The following is a 24,055-nucleotide window of genomic DNA, read 5'->3' on the forward strand; positions in this document are numbered from 1 at the left end:
TTAATAGCAGCTTTTGTCATTAACTGTACATTAGCACATTCATTATTGCATGAGAGAAGGAAATCTGCCCACTAAAAGACAAGTTCTGTTTCGTAAAGAAGAAGGAAAGGAGGAAGGGAAAAGACACTACTACAGACCTGCATGCTCCCGATGAAAATGATGTAAATGGTACATATCACCCCAAAATCACTTGCAGGTGTATATAAGTAACGCTACTCTTTCTAGCCAAATTTTTGTATGCAAGGTCATCCTTCTGGTGCTACCTTAGAAACTGGCCTTATTCTATAGAGGACATTGAATGATAACACTGCAAGTCAGCTGACTGCTGTGTCACAGAGCTGCTGCTTTCTACATTATCGTAACTGCCAGAGCTCTTAGTGCTGCAGTTTTCTAGTCGCAGTGCGGCAAAGCAGACGCAAAGAACCAGGCACGAAGCAGCATAGATTTTTTATTCTCGTCTTTTTTATACGAGGGAAATTTTGCTGGTGTTAGCGTAGGAACAGACACACAGCCTGGATGTGTTGGCTTCAGCCTGGCAGCATTTTCAGCTGAACAGGGACTGCTCGGAGCTCTGTATACAAATTGCCTCTGAGGAAGAACGGCTGGTTTCCCATTTTGCGTACTAAAAGGTTTTTTTACGCCATGATGATAAACCTGCAGGAATAGGACAAAGGAGATGGTACCTGCCACTGTGTGTTTGACTGGGGCCTTTGCAGGTGCTCCACTGCTGAAGCTGGGTCAGCGTCCCAGGATCATATATATCGGTAATACAGATTGCCACAATTTCCTACATCAGTTAGAGCAAAGCTCAAACAAGAAACCAGACTCTCTGACCTAAATCAATCCCAGTCCTTCTGGATACAGGGCAGCAGTCGACTAGCAATGACACAACCAGCCATCAAGTGGAGAGTCTCTGGGACTGCAATCTGTATCAGTTGGAGCCTGTGAGAAAGAAAAGCTTTCCGTTATCCAGTCGCTTCTCCTTCTTCTAATACAGTTACTACAGCTACTACTACTACTACTTTTTTTCTTGCCTGTAAGAAGCTATGAATTGTGCTTGGTCTCTGAGTGTATATCTGTGTGGATTAGCCTGTCTATAATGCAGTCCTTATCTGCTCTGGCTGGAAATCAGGGCACAAAGTCAGCCTGCTTTAACTGTTGTTTCTTTCTGCGTGATGCTATGCAGCTAGGACGGGTTACACTGACAACAAAGGAACAAGCACAAAGCATCACTTTATTTTCTGGACTGTTATGGGAACATAGCTCTTCTTTGAGATGACACCCTCTTCTCTTTTCCTTTCTGTTTCTTTTTTTATTCATCTTTTCGAAGAGCCTATCAGACACCATCGTGGATGTGGTTTTTAATGATTTGGAAAAGACAGTCTGTGGAGACTGCGATTTGAGACAGCAACACATTTAGGTTATTGCCAATTTGAAACACTTGGTTTGTGAAGCACAGCCCTAAGGGACAAGCTCAGTAACTGAGAAAGAGATTGTAGATAAAGACATAAAAATGACAAGCGTAATGGAGGTTCTGCAAAAGAGACTGTCAGAGAATCAGTTCATGGATGGCAATTTCACCAGTCTGAATCTGAATAATTCATAGATTGAAATTACCCTGCTTTCACCTTTCTATTTAAACCGGCATGATCTGAATCTCTAATAAATTTTCAAGATAAAGTAAAATGCCAGTCTGAATCTGAAGAGCTTTTAAAACCAGATGCTACACCCTGAATCTTTCAATACCTTTCACAATTATCCTGTGAGAACCGCACTTCATCACGAAGCACCATTACCAGTGAAAATTACTGTGATTACAATAGCAACAATAAAATACCATCAAATGATCTGTAATTTACCTAATTTACCAAGGCTTACTGTGTGCCTATTGTGTCTCACAATGTCTGGCATTGGATCAATATCACAGTGGAACAAAAATGCCTTAGTACATGCTTCCGTTTGGTACCTTTAACTTTGACAGCACAGGAAAATCCATCTCCTGTTAAACATTTTTACAACCAGACTGTCTATGTGCCTGCTGTAGGATGTGATTGATTCTCCTTGATTTTCTTTAGTTGCTGGGTATTGGATGTCATTATGGTACTAATTTGTTTATAACATATACTCATGCACAAAGACTGCAGCAAATGAGCAACAGCATAGAGAAATCTGCACTGCTACAGCAGTAGCAGCGCTCGCACAGAGGAAGCCAATACGAGTTCTGCACCCTATGTGAATAATTACTCAGGTTTGAGGTAGAAATGCTTTCTAGCACCACTGGTCTTGGTTGTACTACATGACAAAGGTACGCAAAAGCCACAGCCAGGAAAAACGATGATGTGTGACACTAACAAGATTATTCCCTTGTTCAGTGATTAGTTCGTGATTGTGAGAGACAGTGTGACTCTCTATGTAAGTGTGTATGTATATATACACATATGTATATATACATGTGTATGTATATACAGGCATATGCAAATGTAAAGATATTATGCTGTGTGAATATGTGCTGATCATTGCAAGTAACAACTCTTTCTGACAAGCCAGGCACAGTGCTTTGCCACAATCTGCTCGGTTGTAACAAATCTCTGCTTTGGAGGTGTAAATTCTCTATAGGACGATGCCGGACTTCTGCAACAATAAGTAGTATTTATGAAATATGTTGGTGCTGATAGCTAGGCTACAGAATAGCATTTTAAGCATAGTTTGAGTCCTTCTATCATAATCTCAATGGGGAGAAATACGTACAGAAGGCTAGAAACAGGCATTCTTCATGGAGACAACTGTATCTGCTGCCTGTATGTGTATGAGTTGTACACTTCAATTTTGTTTTTCATTTTATAACCAGACCTACTCTGCCTTCAGGGAATATTTTCTAAGGAAGGAAGGTAAGCAGTATTTCTTTTTATTTATATGATTGTTTTCTTTCTTTGGGGGAAAATGCAGGTTTATATCATGCTGCTTTATATAATACAGTTTGGTCTCATAACATTTAATTAGGTGTTTTAGTATTTGTTCATGTTAAAATTGGATAAGAAAGTATATTTAAAAATGGCTTGCTTTATTCAAAATACACTTGTAGAATTGCTGCACAAACAGAATTAAAGATTGGTTTTGTATTCAGCTTTGACTCTTTAACATTATTAAATAAGAGCCTACTATATCTTGAAACCTTTAGATTTTGGATAATTTGCCTTCTTAAACCATGATTTATGGTCTAAATTTCCTGTATATGAGTGGAGACTGCTGTCATACTAAAGGTGGAGGAAGCAGAAGGTTTTACAGCTTGAAGTGTGATAACAAAGGAATTTGAAAGGGGCACAAAATATGGTTACACAAAAATCTTGAATTTTAAAATATCTGTAATTGTGATTTAGCAAACTGTTTTTCTTAGAAAACATACTCTGAAGTTACTGCACTGTCTGGAATTAACTAGTCCATTCAGTGCTAAATTTATTTCATGTACTTCATTTTCACATGGTATTCAAAGGTTAACAAAGAAAAACCTTTGTACAAAGCAAAGACTGAAACTGGTGAAAGTGCAAAACCTACACTATAGTACAGTGGTAATAAAACCAAAAGATTCAAACCAAACTTTTCTGAAGATGAGTGTTTTGGTTTGATTGCTTTGAGTATTTTATGTTTCTCTATGCATAAATACAACATATACTGATAAAACTACTATATTGCAAGGATCATGCAAGCAAGAATTTGAGTGCTTTGAAAAATACAATACCTGTTAGCATTTAAATTATTATTGTTACTACCATAATCTTCTAGTATGATATCCTGCTTTGAAATCATGGTCTGTTAACCATTTTGATTCTATACAGTGTTTGCATTCAGGTTTTTTTAATTAGTCTTATCTGCAGTGATAGTCTGTAGAGAGTGGATGGTCATGGGATGCTAGATTACAAATTGCAAAGCAGTACTACTACAGAGCTTAAATGCTCCTCACATCACCACTTTAGGGCCTGAACCAAATTCTCCTGCAACTCACTCTGGAGTCTTCCAATTTCCTTTGCATTTGAATTACTGAATTCTTAATGTGTCACTAGCTTTCTTCCACTGCTCCATACTGGCCTCATGCTTCAAAATACGCAATGTTGGTCAGGCCTAATATTGTTTCTCCATTTAAGTCACTACAGTAGTTGCCAGAGGATGTTATGAGAGTGCCCTCAGGAGGTGAGGTTATCTGTAAGACTCACTTTATTATAAAGTACTCTGAAAAAGTTTGCAAACCACAGAAAGTAAACTCTGCATTTTCAGTTGGCGTGTGTTTCAAAGACAGCAGGACTGCACTGTGCCAGCAGGCAATATTGCTCATGCGAATAGTGAAAAAGCGTTAAAACATTTTCAGATACAGGATCATGAAGTGAATATTACCAGTATAACTTCATAAAGAGCATCAAAATATAGTCAGCTGTAGCACAAATGTATTTCCTGATATGGTTGTAGCTAATCAGGTATACAGTTACAGCTGAAGAATTTAAGCTGCATGGGTTGAAATAAATGGCAAACGGTACAATATTAAACTTTTAACATAAAGCCACTGATTTTAGCAATGACAATTTAACAGTTAATCTACATTATATTCCAAGATGTATTAGTATTTGCTTTGTATGTATGCTTTTATTGTATTATACTTGTACATAAATGAATCTGCAGTGGCAAAATAAAGGCCAAAATGCTTCTTTACATGAGGTCCCAATTAAATGGAATTATTCACTTGAGTAAAATTCCCTATATGTGTTTAGGTGGAACCAAGCCCTCAGCTACATTTAGACATTGATCATGATTCAGTAGCACATGTGAAAAATGCATTCTACTCCCATTGAAGTTAATGGCAAAACTCCCTGTGACAGCAACAGAAAAAAATGTATTGATTCATTTGCTTCCATTACAGATGTTTTGTGAAAGTTGTTCCTGTTTTTCCTTGACTCTGAGAGTCAGCAGAGTTGACATAATGTTAAATAGAAGATGCTTTCTGTTCTCCAGGACACATGACCTGAGCTAAACATAAGCTTAAACCAGTAACTCAAGATAGGTTAATTAGCAAATTAAAGGGAACTTTCTGACTGTAGTTTTTCCTGATAGTAATTAAATATGCTCACTAGCTTGTCAATTCTGCATTCTTATTAGCTACTATAAAATACACAAGTTCTGATTTGTAATGGTCATACCTATTTTGACAAGAGCCCTGAGAAAAGAGAGTTGTGTGTGTGTGTGTGTGTGTGTGTGTGTGTTACAGTTGCTTTGAATTAACTGTAATTGCCTATGGGAATATGATCTCTTAAGAATGTAGAAAAGTGCATTATTGATAAGTATATACACAGTATCTCTAGATTCCTCTGCACTTTGGTGGATATGAAACTCATTTCATTATTCCCAGAAAAAAAATGTTAGGACCAAAGTAAGACTGACGTAACTTAAAACTATAACAACAGCAGTCTCAAACAAACCAGTTCAATGAAGAAAATTCACAGTCAAACAGAAAAAAAAAATTGAGATGCGTTCACAGATACAATTAAAACACCTAACCAGCTTACCCCTTTTTTCATACCATGTGATAGCCACAGGATGTCATAGAGGTAAACAACTTTTTCATTTCAGTTTACATAATACAGATACTTTAAAAGACACCTTTGGCTTTAGAAGTGTCTCCATTGCATTTTACAGTATCATTTCAGTTTGTTTATGAATTATATAGGTACACCTGCTCTGTAGCTTTTATCTGAGTAACTATGATGTAACCAAAATTCTGAAACTTGATTTTTTTTCTGACCAACAGAGAGGGCAAAATGAATTCAAAAATGGGAGTTGCAGTGAAGGTAATGGGTTCCCCAGTTCCTATACCAATAGAGACAATGCTTTTATTGCCTTTAGACTACATAACATGAGAAGAAATAAAATCTTTTCTTTATCTGAATTCCTCCTTCCATGAGGGAGTTATGGTGAAGTGATAGACAGCAAATGTTGTTTGGTGCGTTCAGTTGTGAACAATCAAGAATTATTCAGTTCCTCAAATCAAGTTCTTCTATGTTAGATTTTTGTAGAGCGCTGTCCAAAAGAGAAGAAAAATCCCAGTCAGATATTATTTCAACACTGCCTTAAATATATCAGTGTAGCAACAGCAGCACAGTATGCTTTACCTAATTTATAATAGTCTCAAAACTCAAAAAAATTTACAAAGGTGAGTGGTATTTTAACAGACCAAGGAAAGAATTACTATCCTAGCAAGGCTTCATAAAAGTTTTTCAAAAGTGAAATGCTGTTTTTCAGAAACTGTGTTTGAATAATCCATATTCTTTACAAAAATAGAAGCAATGCATCTGCTTGCATTATTCACAAAAATACTCAGATTACAGTAGCTGTATTCACAGCAGAAGAAATGATTCCTGAGAAGTTTTTTGGCATTGATTTTAAATGCAGACTATAAATCAACAAGTCCTAGAGGGTCATTGTGTTCCCTGACCACCAACACATTCCCTAAATTCTTCATGACATCAGCTCTTGTGTTGAATCAACGCATATGATATATATACATACTGCAGATAATGGATAAATTATTCCTCCAGGAAGAAATATCACATTTTATTTTAATACTAACTTATATTAGCCATTTGTCAGTTACGTCAATAGTTTCAGTTTGATTCATTCATAGAATGGACTACAGTAACTGCAGATGTTTAAATGATTCTAGATCATCTGTTCCACTATCCCAGAACTTTCAGATGTTTCAGCAATCAGCAAATTAATCATGTACAACTAAATATTATTTTGCAAGCCACAAATTAATCAACTTATTTCTTCATAAAGCAAAAGATATTTAAAAGGATGATGTAATTAGCTTAGCTTTACCCTATTAACTTCAATTTAAGCACAGATCATTGGCTTAATATTTATATCCCTGATTGAACATAAATATAATTTAGTACAGTTATTAAAATGGTTAAAAGTACAGTTCTTCATGAACCTGCAATATTATTACAAATAGAAATCCATCTGACTTTCACAGAAAATGCAGGGATTAATTTTAACTCCCAGCTGACAGGAATTAAGATATCCAGCAATACAAAAAAATAATGTAGACATTAAATGTGAAGATATGCATAAATGTAGCCATAGTATTGTTTAAATTTTGTTGGCCAGGAGATAAAATATTATCAATAGAGTGTTTTAATTTGACATACTTTCTTTAGCCGATGAACAAATCTGATTTATTGCTTCAGCATGTAATGCAAGTTATAAAAGCCATATTATGAAGTCTTGAATGTGTCCTGAATGAGCCTTGAATCAGGTTGTACTCCTAATTATTTTAGAATTTGTCTCAATGAAGAGTAAGTTAAAAATAAACAGTACTTCAAGATATAGCCCCATCAGTGCCTGAAAACTTGCCTTTGTTTTCTAACCATATCTCATCTTATTTCTGCCACAGGTCTTGTCTCAAAAATTAGTAGGGAGTTTTATCCAAAAGCATACTTACAAAAATTCACCTCCCTTTTTATTTGAATACATCTGTAGCTAGACATAACAGCCAAAATACACACAATGAATACATTTAGTATTTGTGGAAAATGCAAAATTGGGTAATGCTGTTAAAAGGAAAAAAGCATTTTGAAAGGCTGTAGGATTGTGAGAGTACTGTTCACTTGTTTTCAGCATTTTACAGAGATTTTGCTGTAGCGATCCTACAATTAAACTATACTCAGTTACACTGAGTAAAACCTTTCATAGCAAAACCTTTTCTTGTACTTACCCATTTCTGTTTCTTCTGCCTCCTACGTTCACTCAAAAACTGTGCCTCCAGTGGAACAACAGTAAAAAACTGGCTGCTCCTCTGACCTGCAAGTAGTAAGTGGCAAAAACAAGTGTGATTCGGATTGGGAAATGGCCATGCGCCTGCATCCATCGTGCACAATGGGCATCCCGTGGCTCACCAAGCCAGGGCGGAGGGAGGGAGCCAGAGAGAGGGAGAGGATGGGATACCACTTGCTTACTACATACTCCTGACTTCTCTGCTAAAATAGTACTTGAAAAGAGGATACTTATTAATGGACCAAACAAGATGACTGGGAACTTTTTTAGTTTCCATATTTCCTCAGGCAGATCTTCTATGAACTAGCCATCTTTATACTTAGAATCAGTGTCGTGTATCAAAACTCTGATTCACCCAGAAAATTTAACTTGTCTGTCAACGTGAGGCTGTGGAAAAACAGTTTCTATAACCCAATCCATTACAATAATGTTTACTCACATACATATATACAGTCACAGCATTACTCTTCAAAACCAGCTTAAAAGCATTTTTTGCATGTAAATGTAGCTACATATGCCACTGCACCTGTAATATGTATAAGCTGACCATAAATTTCATGTGAGCATAAACAACTATATTCCACTTAAATTGGTGGTCTACCACTTGGTAGACCAAATTGTTGTTCTTGCCCTTTCTTTGAGTGATATTGCATGGCCTGTATTATTCATAGAGTCAACATGGATTATTGTAATTCCTCTTCTGAAAAGGAATTATTTCCTTAAAAAAGTCTTGTCTGTATTAAACTTATTTATCTCTGTGTGAGGGGTGGTCTCTGTCTTTGGCAAACTGAAAGGCCTGGTCTCGTTAAGAATTGCTCACCATTTCAGCTTTTTGGGTAGCACTCTGTGTTTGTTTCATCATGTTTAGGGGCTGTAGTGTATACTTCCCTCGGCCACAAAATGTGATGCCAGGCAAATCACTCAAAACAGACTTAAAAATGACATATGCTTTCATGGCATGTCTATCAGGCAGAAAGCCTCCCTCTTCCTTCTCCAGCTCTACTAACTACTCCAAGAAGCACAGGCACAAGAACATTGCACTTATTTTTTACCATGGGAAAGGTCAAGGGCTTAGAAACAGTGGAATAACAATGACAACAACAGCAACAATAGAAACAAACAGGAAAAAATCAGCCTCATGCAAATGTCTGCACGGAAAACTTCAGCTGACCAAATAAAGTCTGGCAGGATTGTAAGCAGCAGGAAACAGGGTCCTATTAATGAGAAGTGCTGAGAAGCTTCAAAACAGTCAGAGTTACCTGCATAGACTTCCTATGTCTATGCCACATGCAGATTCGTATGTGTACAACTGCATATAAATGGGAAAAGAGTGACTTTATGTGTCTTTTCTGTAGGGCATTAAGAACATGCTAATTCTGTGTTTGGGGAATACAGGGTATTATACTGAAGAATATAACCTGGGGGAAGTTTGACCAGCATCCCATACACATAGGTTACTGACTACTCCAAAGAATTTTCAGTTTCATTGATACCACGGGGATGACAGAGGGAAAAAATAAAATATAGTTGTCAGGGGTATCATAAATGTGTGAAAAAGACTAGATGCCAAACCGCAATAATCATTCCTGTTTATCTGGAAAGCGTTATCATGTCAATATAATTTGGTACAGGAAAATTTCCATCTTTCCTCCTGTCTTGGTTTTGGAGAAGGCCTTTCATTTTCCACTAGAGCAGTGACCCAGGGACTCTAGGCAGGTATATACCTCTGAATAGATAGTTTATCTAGTTTGTAGGTAAGTGGGTATTCCAGGTTCTTGTGCAATTTCTTCATATTCATAACAACAGTCTGGAAAATATTCCCATTATTATTTATTTAGCCGCAATACCTACCAAGAAATGGCTGCCATTTTGAAAGGCACTGTATGAAGGGACAACAAAAGATCTACAGTTTGGAGCCGATTTTTATCTGGCTGAGGAACAGCCATGAACCATTTGAGAGAGCAACGTGCCATTTAGAGATATTCAGAGATCATTTTAAGAAAACACACAGTTAAAAAAAAGCTATGAACTATACACAGAAAGATTCATATCATATATGCAACCCAGTTTTTGAATGAGTTCGTTATAATTCTCATCTATTTTTATAAAAAAATGCTAATGTAGTCAAAGCAATGAATTGATGATTGCATATAAAGCTAATAAAGTGTGAATCCCCCATCCTCCCAGAATAAGAATTGTGGTTTCAGGCCAAACTCTTATTAGGTGTTATAAAAACTAAGGACTTTAAAAAAAAACCACTCTTTGAACATTCTACTACATGTATATCTATTAGAATGTAATTTAGTTTGCATGCAAGTCATGAACAGAAACCCATCGGCTAGTGATAGTTTTTAAAGTTCTTGCATGGCCTATAAAAATTTAAGTGCTTCTCAGGCCCAGGTTGAAGCGACTTCTACAAATGAGGTAGCCAAAATTCTGTATATTTAGTAGTTGTCACTTGAGCATTATGTAAACAGATCTTTCACACTCATGTAATAATCTATCATCTAGACAGAGATGTTTCTAGATGTTAGTTTAAAGAATTCACAGTAAGTCACTCATTTTCATTACCTGCAGAAAAAACACTGCATTTTTTAACAGAGACAGTTTTTCAAAGGACAGATCTTCAGATAAGAATTTTAGAAAATCAACTAGTATATTGTAAAATATCATAACCAGAGAGACTTGTTGGTTTAGACAAACATACAATTTATACCATGAGAATTTGTGGCTATTCCTATTATATGTGTTTGGTTTTTTAAGTTATTGTAACTGTAATCATAAAGGGATTTCTTTAAAGACATGATTATGAACTCCATCGGGGTCATGAGCTCATTTAAATTCCTTCATAATCCAGTGTTCAGTCAGTATCGCCATGTCCATGTTAGCAATCTGTTTAAATGAGTGAGCTGAAACTCGAGTTAGAGGAAGGAATATGGCATTTTTTGCACAATTAGGAATGTAAATTTCATTGCTGATGGACATCCAGGTAGGCATTTGTCGCGGCCCAAAGGGAGTCGTTGAGGACGACCTCCCTCCCCTTGGGGCCAAACGACCAAGCTCGTGATGCCCTTGGACTGAATTAAGGTGAAACGACACCAGCCAACCAGTTTTAAGATTTATTAAGGCAAAAATGGAATCAACTAACTAGACACGTCCCGCATCACACGTTTAGGAAAAAGAGAGGAAAAGGGGAAGACAGACACACAGAGAGAGAGAGAGAGAGAGAGAGAGAGAGAGAAAGACAGATATCACCACCCGTGGATCCAGAGGCGTCCCGTTGGTCCTCTTCTCTTGGGAGTCTCGGTGGCGGGGGGGGGGGCCAGCGGCGGGAAGCTCCCGTCTGGTTCCGCTGACTCCGTTCAAGTTCCTCACTCGTCGCAAACAAATCCCCCCCTCTATTCACGCAGTCTGCAGTTTTTACAGGTTCTTGCCCCACCTCCGGGAGGTGCTTCCTCGCTTCCCATGCAGATTAACTGTCATGCGCAGTCCGCCCTCTCGGAACCTTCCAGAAACGGGCTGGGGCATCTGGGGGTCTCCTGCTCATGCGCAGATGGCAAATGAGTACGTGCAGTTCCTGCCCTAGAGATGACCTTCTGCCCTTTTTACCTCGTGCACCTTGTTTACCTCGCGGACGGCTCCCGGGGGTGTCGGCGCGGCACTGCCCAATGCGCCTTGGCAGCAGCGGCTTTGCAGCAGCAGCGGCAGCAATGTTGAGACAAAACCGCATGTAGAGAACCGGTCCTCTACAGCATTCTAGAAGTACCTGTCACCAACTGTCTAAATAATACCATACACCATTTACTGTTTTTCTGCATCTTTACAGATGGGTCATGGCTAATATCTGAGTGGTAACCTTATACACAAAGAATTTGAAGTTGCTGTATTAATTGTTTGAACTCATTTTATTCTTAAAAGCATATTGAGGTCTTCAGGCCTGTAGTTTCAGTTAGCTGTTAGTTGCAAAACCTATTCACTCCGCTATTGGCTATAGCTAGTAACTATGAGTAAGAAGGGGTTAAAAAGGAAGATGAGAAAAAGCAGTTTCATACAAAGCTCAATTACAGTGAACAGAAAATTGAGTTTCATACTTCCAGTTATTTTGCATTATTTTTACTGCATCTTTGCATAGTTTGGCTTTGGTCAACAGTAAAAATGAAAATATGGAAATTGCTATTATTGCTTTATTTCAGACAGCTCATACTGAAATCTACTCTACAGCTCTCAGTAAAGCCCATTCTTTTCCAAATATATACTTTTGCCCTTGATTGCTGGAGAAAAGATACACACTCAAATCTTTGGCAAAGAAGCAGGCCATTTCAACGAATAGATATGCAAAAATAAACCATTACAGAAAATTTTCCAAAAGAAGTTGTATCATTAATCAAATTTTCATTAAAAAATGATCGTGTGTATATGCATGCACATTTTTTTTGCTTGTATATCTATATTTCTCTAGTTTGGTTCTGTGACCATTAGGACTGTTACTATTTTTTCAACAGATAGAGTGAGGCCTCTTACAGCCAGCCCACATAGCTGCGCTCCTCCTCTCTTAGCAGGGTCAGGAGTTAGTACATGCGCTTTTCCTCTAAATGGTGCAACCAAATTCCTCCAGTATCTGTTCAAGTACACTTACCAGTGTGCATTTTGACATATTATCATAGTACACTTTGACATATATTCATAATATTTGATGAACAAGTATCAACTATAAGCTAATAGTTACGCATACTGCAGTTGATAATACAGTTTTTGTTAACAATTATTCACATGAGGCAGTTTCTTTCATAATACATCTTTTGTAAGTGGACTTACAAGAAGAATATAAACCATAACTAATTGGTGATGAAAATACATTTATAATTATATACATACATGTACACATACACTTGCAAATAAGAATAGTTACCATGACTTTAAAATACACATATGCAATCCTTTAATTTTGTTTTCAAAAGGGTTTTGTCACTTGTTTATATTTTGATACTGACAGGGGAACAACTTTATTTTATCTTTGCAATGTTTTATTCTTCTTTCTGCTCCTTGGCTTTGCTGATGAGAGAATGTAGCCTAGTTTTTAAACAACTGAAATTCCTCAAATGGCACAGTGATATAGCACAGTTTTGAATTTCAAGGGCCATTACAGTGTTGGGTGAACCATATTTATTAGGTATTAACAGTGAGACTATTAACTATGGGCATCAGAGGCTGCACAAGAAAACCTTAAGCACTGCTTTAATGTTAGGTGTCTAGGCTAAACCCATAACTCCAATGTCAGCAAATTCTTCCAGTGTTTGTGGAAATAGTTTCTCAACATTTTTCCTTTTTTTTTTGGGGGGGGGGGGACACTCTTCCTGAATTTTAACTTATTTTTCTAACTCAAATACTGTTTTATGGCTCCTTCTTTCTTTCTGATACTCAGATTCCATTTTTCTATAGTGATCATAATAGTGTTTCTTTCCCCTAACACTATTTTAGACTAACAGCAAATTCTCATCTGAAAAACTGAGTAGCCAAACTTGGCTTGATTGGTATAAATAAATAGGCAGGCATTATTTTCCAGCTGTCTCCCATTGCTGTCCACATATGCTGACGAAACAGTTTTCTAGAACTTAAGAGACTGAAAGAAGATGAGGCAAAATAAAAATAGTAGAAAGGTACACTGTAAAGAAGCAAGGAAATTAGCATGTGACAAATTGCATCTTTCCATTAAAAGGAATTAGCTTCTAACCACCAAAGAACAATGTGATACCTATTTATCAAGTTAAATTGTTTTCCTGTTGCAAAGCACAAACTTAGTTATAGAGATCATTTACATATGGATGGCATTTGCCTGAGCAGTATTTCTGACACTGTATGCATAAATATAATTTAATTTCACTTTTTTTACCTCTGCTTTCAGAAAACAGCAAAACATAACTCTAGAAACTACCTCCTGGATCATCAGAATGCAGTTTTTTTTCTTATATGGGCAACTATGCCTGTAGCATCTTCCACTTAACAATCATCATTATTAAATAGCTTTAGTTGTTGGGTTTTTGTCCCCACTATTTGTATTACAAAACTACTCTAGAACCTCACTGTCTTTATGGCCATAAACCTTCTCATTTCCAGCCTAAAATTTATTCATGGACAAATTATACCCATTTGTTCTTGTGCCAACATTGTCCGTTAGAGTAAACAGCTCCTTTCCCTGCCTACTGTTTACCACCCTATTGTGTTTTTATACAATAATTGTTTCCTGTATCAGCTTTTGTTTCTACTAGACTAAAGAAGTAAAAATTTTGCAGCCTTGCACTTAGAATGACTTCTCTCTGATAATCTCAGCAGCTCTTTTCTTTACCTGTTTCATCTTCCACAAACATGATGGAAAAAAAACGGTGTGAGATTTCTCAGGTGCCTTAAACAGCAACACAGGTAGTTTCTTGTTTTCTGTTAGAAACACCTTAACTGGTTCATCCTTAGATTGCAGGGGGTTTTTTCATCGTTGTATCCCACTGGCAACTTAATAATTGCGCAGTCAGCTAATATGCATACCTATATCCCTCTCCTCTGTTGTTTGCAACTTTTTAGTTGTTTTTACTGATTTTTAAAGCTGACATAACAACAAAAGGCTTGAGAATTTTATCAAGCATGTATTTTTAAAGTAGCATTGGATATCCTCTTTATATAACTGTTTCAAAGTAATTAGGATTATTACATCAATACTTCTAAAGTTGTGCATAATGAAAAAAAAATTTTGATACTACCTGGTTGTGAAGATTCTGCTTTAAGGGCAATACATTTTTAAATGAGGAATACATACCTATTAAGTTTTAAAAGACATTGAGACTTTCAAAAGCATCTCAACAATTTTAGATTGCAAGTGAACTAGGAATTTGGAAACTTTAAATTCTTAAGAAAAACATTGCTGTTTAAATTTCCTGATTTTGTCATGGATGCCAGAAATTTATGAAATGCTTTTAGTTGCATAATTACAGAGAGTAGAAGGCTTCTGCATTGTTAAACTTACTAGCAGGAGCTTCACCATTCATCAGAAAGACGAACTAGGTGTTTGAGGGATGTTTTGGAGGGAGAAAGATTCATGTTTTAAAGCTCACATGATAGAATTTATTTGGGGTTTTTTGGATCATAGTTACTTATTTTGTATAAAAGATGAGTGCTGGGATTAGAAAAATTATTCAAAAAAAGTGTCATCTGTTAGGGTCTGCAGCTTTATAGAATTCTTGAAAAATACATCTATGTGTCAGTTTTATCTTTGATGGCAATATGCTTATATTCAAGATTTATTAAGTTATTAAAACATAGTTTTACTTAGTGTGCCCTCCTTGACTGTTGCTGTAATACCTTCTTTGATGTTGATGTGATTAAGATGAGCATATTAACTTTTTGGTGCATTATTAATAACGATTTAATTTGTTATATTCTGTTTAGGGAGTCCCTGTGGATTTGATAGCTGAGGTCTAACGACTAGTATACTAAGCAGGTATGTTCTTCACATTTTTCAATGTTAACATAATGACTTTCATCAAAGGAGGAAGAAGCCTTGACATTCTTTTTTTTTTTTATGCTGAGTTTGGAAGGCTTTGAATTTACAAATAATCCTGAGATCTCTGACTTAAATAAATGCAACTTAGGCAAATAGTGGCTTAGAAAAGTAAATGAGTTGATATTCCTGTCAGAAGAGATTATTTCCCTTGACCATAATTCATTACCTTTTGAGAAGTATTTGAGACAAGTTCAGACATAGGAAACCTGCAGGCCTTCACTGCAGCAGGGTGAAACCAACTGATCATTCTGACATGACAAGATTGATTTTAAAGCAATTCTTTCCCCTCTTTCTGTTTTGCTGGTTGTAGTTAGTAGCAGTATCTGTCAAACTGCGACAAAGCTTCGTCATTAGTCTCATTAGTCTCTTCTCTTTGGACAGTGATAGACTTACTGTGTTGCTAAAGGAAAGGGATTTGCAAAGTACCTTACAAAGAGAAATGTGTCACAGAAATTAAAGCATACAGTTCATGGTAATATTGTACTACTGATTTTAATCTGATAGAGGTGTTAGGCTAATTAAGAAGGCATTAAACTACTCATGACAGATATCAATCACATTGCTTAATATACTGCTGGAGGATACACAGAAGCATAGGGCTGATGAAAGCATTGCAAGAACAAATATAAAATAAAATACAATTGCTGCGTGCAAGGACGGTAGGTATTCAAGGTAAATCATAAATATGGCATTCTTGTTTGACAAGATGTTCTTTCAAATAGTATAATTTTGTTATTAATACAGTTTCTATATAGAAAACAGTTGTTAAACTATTTAAAATAGCTTGAGGAGCTTCAGTGAAGAGCAGAGAGTCACCTTCAACAGTTATTCATACAGGAAATTCTTGCATTGTTCTCTTAATATATTTTTTTCCTCTTATGCCGTACATTCTGGTGTCATTTTAAAATGAAAACCAATGAAAATTTTCTAAGGTAAGAAAATTTATATATCTATGAGAATCTTGACGCCTTGTTAACAAGCTCATCTAAAATAAAAATCAGTTTAGCATCTATACGAAAAAGTATCCAGCAAATATTTTCTAGGTAAAATGGAGAGAGATCTGTGTCAGACATTTTCTCTCAGTTTATTTCCTTTCCATTAGATTTCTGGACACTTTGACACAAGGTAAAACAGCTCTGTTGTTGCATCAAAGAAGATCTGTTAGTATGGGAATACACAAAAAGTCTTTGGTCTTCTCCACATTATGATACTATTTCCATTTATTTACATGCTCAAGTTACAGAAATCCTTTAGAGCCCCTAATTAAATATCTCCATTCCCTAACATCAGGGAGATTAACCTGTTTTAAGAAGTGAAGAGAATTAAAGGGGTTTTTTTAGGCAAAGGAGTGATGGCAGAACATATAATAAAGCATGGAAGAGAAAAAAATATACGTTGCACTGTGTGTACAACAGAAGGATATTCTAAATTGCAATTTCTCCTTGCAAAGGGAGCCATAGCAATACAAGGACAAGAGAAGGCACTGCAGGTATGGATGGCTGTGGCAGGTCATGCAGGCTCCTGTGTCGCCCTCGCTGCAGCCTTCCGTCCCGCTGCCCCTGCCCCAGTGCTGGCTGCTGCTGCTCCTCCATCGGGTCAGTGAGAGATGGAAGTGGCTTTAAACAATAGTGCTTACAATACAGGGCCGTTAGCAATTTGTTCCTGTTCCGAGTTAGTTGTTTAATATTTACAGCGATTCTATGATTTGGGAAGATTTTCTTGTCTTTCTAGTAACTCCTTAAAACCAGGGGTTTCGGGGCATGTCTTAACCTGCGCAGATGACAGCGGAGCGTTGTATGCAATTAGCTCTTGACTTGCGGATTAACTAAAGACAGGGCAGACGGTACACATACGTGACTACTGAAACGACACAGCAGGTCACAGATTCGCTCGCAGATCCGCTGCCCGTACAGCTGTGGTGGGGTGGCTGTTTCAGGGGGCCGTGTGGGAGCACCTCAGCCGCAACTGGGAAGCGAAGGAAACGTTGCACCAACCAAAAGAGAAATCGCAGTAACGCCAGAGCTACGAGGAGACACTGCAGCTCATGATGGTTTTGAATACCAGAGGTTACTGTAATTACTAAAAAAACAGGAAACAAGCGAGCAGTTCCCCCTCTTAGGTACACTTCATATAAGACAGCTGCGAAATGGCGGAGCTGAAAGGGAAGCAAGGGCATACGTATTCTGCACTGGGGCTGGATGCGGGTTACTCCCTTTCAGGTGTGTGGTCTGAGCTTCAGGTGATGGGAGCGGTTTCATGGGTTTTGAAGTTTTTCTTTTTCTTCTTTTTTCATCTTCCTTCTGGCATATCGCTCTGCTTTCTCACGAATGGTGTCATTAGTGGAGCAGTAACCAGATGTCTCAGCAGCAGTTTCCATTTTGCTACCACAGTATGTACTTACCCTGGGTCACCTTGCTTTCTTGTGCATTACATGTTTTCCCTTCTATCTGAGCTTCAGCTGAACACACTGGCTCACTGCATTCGATTTCATTTCAAAAAACGCTATCAAAAACAAGACAGAAGAAAAAACCTACCCTTACAAATCATTCCTAAGTTCACCTCCAGACTGGAAGCTGCTGTTTCTTTTTTCCAGTCTTGCCATTTTATTTCCAGCTTTTTTGAGCCTTTGCAGGCTTTGTCTCTTCTAGAGTAGTGGAAAGTGGATTAGAATAAACAAGAATAGGCTCTTTTAGAGGCTTTCTCTGTGAGTATCCAGGTTGAAAGTCCCTTTAACAAATTTAATTGGTTTAACTAAGAAAAAAGAATCTTCCAAACCATTCTGCCTTCAGTAGCAGCACAAAAAAACACAGGTGCTCAAACAAAAGGAAAGTAACAAAAACTCTTATTACTTAAATGCATATAACGTTAATAGAAAAGGTACTGTGTAAGTAGTATGTTTTAGTACTATATACATGAACACTGAACACACATTCCCTTAAAACCATCTAGTAAGGAAATAAAATAACCATTTGCATTTTACTCTTGCACATAGGTTTATTAAGATAATATATGTATCTTTTTGTATGCTGAGCCATTGCGTTGCCTCTGCCTCAGCCTGTTCAAGGTGTATGAATATTGACTGTTTAATGTACACTCTGTGTTGTCATAATACTGCATGACCTTGTTTTTTCTGTTAATTATACTTTTCCCTTGTAGGAAAGTAAGTTTACTCATTCTGAATCATGCCAAACCACATAATCTGGAAAGGAATATTGTGGCTCTATTTGGAAAGTACTAATTGGGCTTCAGCCATCACTGGGAAAGTTGTATAGTCTTTTATTATTTTAACTGGCCAAATGCCCTTTGTTCCCACATTAACAGCCTCCCTCTGGTGCCTGTAAATTTGATATTATTTTCACTTTTACACTAAATTTCACCAGATGAAAGACACAAAACCCTCCAATTTTGAAATAAAAAAATAGTATGTTTTGTTAATCCTGTATTTCAGAGAGAAAGCCTGTGAAAATGATAACCTATGTCTGCTGGCTGAAGTTTTGTTCAATAAACCCATTTTGCCAGCTGTTCTCATTGGCAAGAGGAAACATAATATTTTGGTATCTTTAATTTCTCCATTTCAGAGCAGAAGTTTTGCTTGTGTCATCATTTAAATCATGCATGTTAACAACAGTCTGGCAAACAGTACAGCACTTTATAAAGACCCAGGTTTGGATGCTATCACTACAATGTTGCAATAAGGCTGTTTTAGAATATTAAATACAACTTAAGTTACTTACTGACTACGAAATATTGCAGGTGCTCTGGACTATGCTGCTGGAGAACTGCTCCGGAAGTCCTACAGAAGACAGTAAAGCAACATAAAGGTGCATTTTAGTCTGATGCCACTGGGAGCCAAAGATGCTCAATAATACCTCAAAAGATTGGGCTCTCAGTCACATGCCTTTTGGCCACATCTCCTGGTGTAGGCTGGAAAGGATCAGCAAACAGCTCAGGTCCAGCCCTTAGAGTAAGATGAGGGATGGCCTGGAGGTGCTAAGGCAGGAATGCTGGCATCTCTAAGGGATGACATGCAGCAGGTAAGCTGGAGCCTGAGTGGTTTCAGGCATATTGGATTCCATACCTTGTCAGAGAATTATTTCTGCATATATTCCAAGAGAATTCAGCACTAAAGTCTTATAAGAAAAATAAAAATCTTGATTCTGCAACAATTTTTTTTTGATCCCTTGAAGGTTTCAAGGATTGCTTAAAATCCTTAAGGGGCAGGACAGGCAAATTGATCGAATAAAGCAAGGTTTCAAGTCTTTGCTTGTCTAGACATAAAATCTCTCTGACTAAAAAGGAGCATGGGGGAAGATAGAGAATTCTTTTAAAACAAGAATTTCATTCATTTGTGCATTATTGTAATTAAATGTTCTACGGTGGATAATGTTTGTGACCTTTCCGGTATGTTTCATAGGGGGATAGTATAACCTTCTGCTGCGCTGAAACAGAACTGGGCCCTTCCATCTATTAAAGTTGTCTTAGGCAATTCAGAGAACCCTACAATGGCTCCTTTATAGCCCATGATTTGTACCTAACAGTGTAGGGCACATCCCAAGGAAAATGGGGATAATTCCTATGTTTTGCCTATTCACTACTATTGGAACAGCTTGATGTGAAAGCTGATAATAAAACAGATTGTGCACCTTTGTTAGCATGACTCAGCCCAGCAACCACACTAATGCTACCACAATTATACCAGGGATGCAAGTTCACTTTTGAATATGTTTTCCCTGACCTCCCCAACATGTGAATTCAGAAGAAAATATTTGTTCAGGTTTTAATTTCTCCAGAGGCATATAATAATTCACTGCCTTTTCCTCTCCTCAGGTTAGCTCTCATCACCACAGATACAGCTGCAAGTCGAGACCTTTTAGCTGGAGTTTTCTTGCTTGCTGAACTGCCAGAGCAGTTCAGGGTACATTTCAGTAGGTAAGCCCATTAACCAACCACAAAGCACTGGAAAATGTGTTTTAAAATGACAAATACACTTTGGTAGCACTACTAAAAGTTAGTTCTCTGGATGTGGCTTATTGCAATTAGCATGCCTCATACAACAGCCCTCCCAATTACCATTTTACCTCTAGGTTGTTGTTACTGCATACTACAATTTCACAGAAGAGCTCCAGAAGGTCCTTGTCCCAAAGAGTTTTGTCAGGGGGAAACTGTAAATTCCAGCCTCCCTGGAACAACAGCGATTTTAAGTTCCAGCTCCAAAATATTGCAGCAGGTGGCTGATAGCCCTGTGTAGTAGTGAAACGGTGACCCAGGCAGCAAGCAACACAACAGCTGCTGGGGCATTGCCAGGTGATGCACTAGTCTCTACCCTGCAGGTTAAGTTACTGACACTTGTTAGCTGCCGGTTGTGTGGAAGAACATGAACACCTCCATCTTTATCTTGAAAAAGACAAATATTGTGAACTGTAACAATCTATACCGAAAAACAAAGATGATAAATTGAGAGAAAGAGTAGCACCTTCCATGTTTTAACTTTGTCCTGAATAACTTGAAATATTGTAGACTATCACATCATTTTAAATGAAATGAAAAATAATTAGGCAAAAAGACATCCATACTCATACTATTTGAAGCTGGCCAGGAAAGACATCTGACCTGTTATTTCACTTCTCCTATATCAAACAGCCACACTAACAGTAATTGTAATGAAATTAGACTTTTATCCATACATGAGCAAAGAAGAAATCCACTAGTGATTAAGTTTAAGAAAAGGAAAGAGGTAGCTTGAAAAAAAAATGTATCAAAAGCGACAGCCCCAAGAGGAAGGTATTTCCCAGCAGCATGAAGTCTCAGAGCAGAAGTTTTAGGAAAAGCTGCTACAGTTAAACAGAGGGTAAAGAGGTTTATTAAGAAAGATCACGTCCTTCAATAAGTTGAAGATGAAAACAGAATATAAAACATAAACATATCATATACTTGAAGAGATGTTGCAGGCCATTAAAAACGTACATTAAATCCTTTTTCATAGGAAGCAGGACACCTGTCTGAGAGTCAGTAGGGCCAGTAGATTACTAAAGTAAAGGTAGCACACAGAAGAGAGGCAGCCATGGCAGTAAAGCTACATGAATTTTCCACATTCCTGTTTGCCCTGGAGAAACTCAAGGAGGATCCCATATGGGAATCCTTCTTTATATAGGATAAACAGAAGAGAATGCTGAAAATTACATGTAAATAGTTCCCTAAGAAACAAAGACACTGAACGGTAACAATTTTCCAGGACTAAGAACAACTACAACTGCGATTTCTCAGCTTGGAAAAGGGTAAAGAAGAGAGCTCTCTAAAATCATGAGTAACAAAGACAAGTGAAATAGAGAATGGAAGTTTTTGTATCATGAAAGACAATGAACAAGAAGGCATCAAATCTGTGGTCAATTCAAAACATGAAAATGGAAGCATTTTCTCACATAGCACATAGGTAACTTTGGATTTCCTTGACACACAGTGTTGTGGTTCCCAGAATTTTACATGAGCTACAAAAGCTCTTGGACAAAATCATCTGTCAGGAGACATTAAACACAAAGACTCTGCCTCTGACTTAGGAAATCATGTCACTGGAAGCTGGGAAAGTAAGGCAAATAGCTATCACTGAATGGCTGTCATTTCGTAGTACTTTTAAGCAGTCATCCACTTTTCATCACATTTGGAGCCAGGATACTGGGCAAGATGGATCTTTTCTAGTCTCAGCTGGGACAGTCCTTCTTACATCTGTTTTTAAGTGCCTCTTGTGCACCTCTGTGAGTTCATTTGGATCAACCTAAGTAACAAGAGCCAGATTAAGGACTCCAAACTGAATTAAGACTGAAAATACTAGGAACAGTACTATCATAAAGAGAGTAGGGTGAGCAAGTAATGTAAAGAGAAGGTAAATCAGGATTAAACTTGCATATGGTCTGTAACTCTTAAAGTGAAAAGTGGAACCATACACATGAGATAACAGAAAATAATTCTTCATCCCTGTAACAGAAAACAATATTTCTTTCCTCTCAGAGGCAGAATTGACACAAGAATTGCAATTTGTACTTCAACAAAAATTAGCTTAATTCTCAGAACAAACTTATATCAACACAACCAAAAAAGAGCTCTGCAAGTGATGAATAAGTATGCATAGAAAATGGGAAATTCATGAAAGTGTTAAAATCATAGAAACTTTTTTTTTTTTTTTTAAAGTATCTGACTTAATTCTATAGCTACCTAACCCCTAAATACAAGGGTCTTGGTCATGCCAATCCCCTGTTATGAAAAATGACTGTATGTAAAACAGTCTTTTTATACTCATCATATAAATGAGATCCTCACGTGGTAGGAATTGCTCCAGCCTCACTGACTTTCACCGAACTCCGACAAGTTACAGCAACTGAGAATCTGCCCAACGTGTACACCATGTTGGCTTGACATAGCAAAGTAGTAAATTCAGCCTTGAGGAAATAGTTTTCAATGAGCTCATTGCACATAAGATGATTGGTAACTGGCCATTTACTAAGGTCCTTATACACCATGATCTACAGACTGAAGGGAAGGAGGAGAAGGGAGAAGCAATGGTACGAAGAGCCTGCGGCTCCTGTTTGCTGCAGCCCTTTGCTCAAAGGGGGCCTCCCAAGCCCGGTGCAATAAAGCTGTGGTTGCAAGTCAGTACAGGAGTGAGACCTGCAGCTTTCCTCCTCATGGATAGCAGCACACACTCTACTGCTGTCTTGGGGCTGACAGAGTGCAAAGCCTTTCTGAAGACAGACTGGGAATGGAGGAGTCCTCTCAGTATCATGAAGATTGGAAAGTCTAGTTGTCAACCCTCTCCTCAGTGAAATGCTGGAACATGTACTTACAGTTAAAGCCAGACGTTTTCTAAATCAACTGCCATCATAAAATTATCTCAACCGAGAGCAAAGAGATGATCGAGCTGCTGCCCAGCGGTTTGCCCTCTCGAGCACCTTCAGAGGAACTTCCACCTCCAGTGACAGGATGCTCTTCTGAGATTCATTATTTGCTTCGAAATAATCAGACCTCAGATCTGTCAAAACTTTAGAGCCTTCTAAGAGGTACGCCTCTAATCATCTTTCTCAGTTTGTTCAAGAAATTCCAACTCCTATACAAATTCCTTGGCCAAATTTAGTAATCCTGTTAATCTCATGCCCCATATTTCTTTATCTTCTATTTTACACTAGTGAAAATTCTCACAGCGCTCTTTCCCCAAAGGGACGGAAACCTTCTGTTCCCTTTCCACAGCCTCAGGAAAATATCCCTGACCACACATACTTTTACATTCTTTCCCAGTGAAATCCCTGAGGCTTAAATATCTCTCTTCCAATTGTCCACCTAAATTTTCATTCACTTTAATTTCTAGGCCAAATAACTAAATTTAAAATTTTAAACTGTATAATAAGGAAAAGTTTTGCTTTGAAATGAAATGTAATAAATGTTGCATTTTCAACTGTTGAAACAGATTTGTAGTTATTTAGCAGACATCATGACTTTAAGTTAACCAGTATTTTTGTTAGGACATACAGCTGAATAAAATTTTTTCATTGTAATGCAACTCCTGTGAATAACGAACTTTAGTCAACATACTAGTTTGTATTCTGTGTAACCTTGAAAAAAATACAAAATATTATTTTTATATTTTAATGTTTTTACATATTTTTATATTTTTAAATATACTGATTTTTATTATTATTATAT

General features: G+C 37.4%; 2 long non-coding RNA genes across 4 annotated transcripts in view; one reads left to right on the plus strand and one right to left on the minus strand.

The window, feature by feature from the left end:
• Nucleotides 1–368: 368 nt before the first annotated feature.
• LOC112990763 (uncharacterized) overlaps nt 369–24,055 on the plus strand; it is a 37,269-nt gene continuing 13,582 nt past the window's right edge. The window contains exons 1-5 of one of the 2 annotated variants that reach the window (XR_003261148.2): nt 369–2,888; nt 15,253–15,304; nt 17,708–17,756; nt 19,121–19,188; nt 20,195–20,296. This is a non-coding gene — a long non-coding RNA (uncharacterized LOC112990763). The remainder of the gene's footprint in view (nt 2,889–15,252; nt 15,305–17,707; nt 17,757–19,120; nt 19,189–20,194; nt 20,297–24,055) is intronic. The other variant, XR_010387810.1, reaches the window with a different exon arrangement.
• LOC135327535 (uncharacterized) overlaps nt 4,003–24,055 on the minus strand; it is a 35,279-nt gene continuing 15,226 nt past the window's right edge. For both annotated transcript variants that reach the window (XR_010387812.1, XR_010387811.1), the window contains 4 exons: nt 19,102–19,160; nt 11,077–17,869; nt 7,760–7,845; nt 4,003–6,060 (listed from right to left, as the gene is read on the minus strand). This is a non-coding gene — a long non-coding RNA (uncharacterized LOC135327535). The remainder of the gene's footprint in view (nt 6,061–7,759; nt 7,846–11,076; nt 17,870–19,101; nt 19,161–24,055) is intronic.

Source organism: Dromaius novaehollandiae, chromosome 2, assembly GCF_036370855.1.
Source record: "Dromaius novaehollandiae isolate bDroNov1 chromosome 2, bDroNov1.hap1, whole genome shotgun sequence".
Classification (NCBI taxonomy): domain Eukaryota; kingdom Metazoa; phylum Chordata; class Aves; order Casuariiformes; family Dromaiidae; genus Dromaius; species Dromaius novaehollandiae.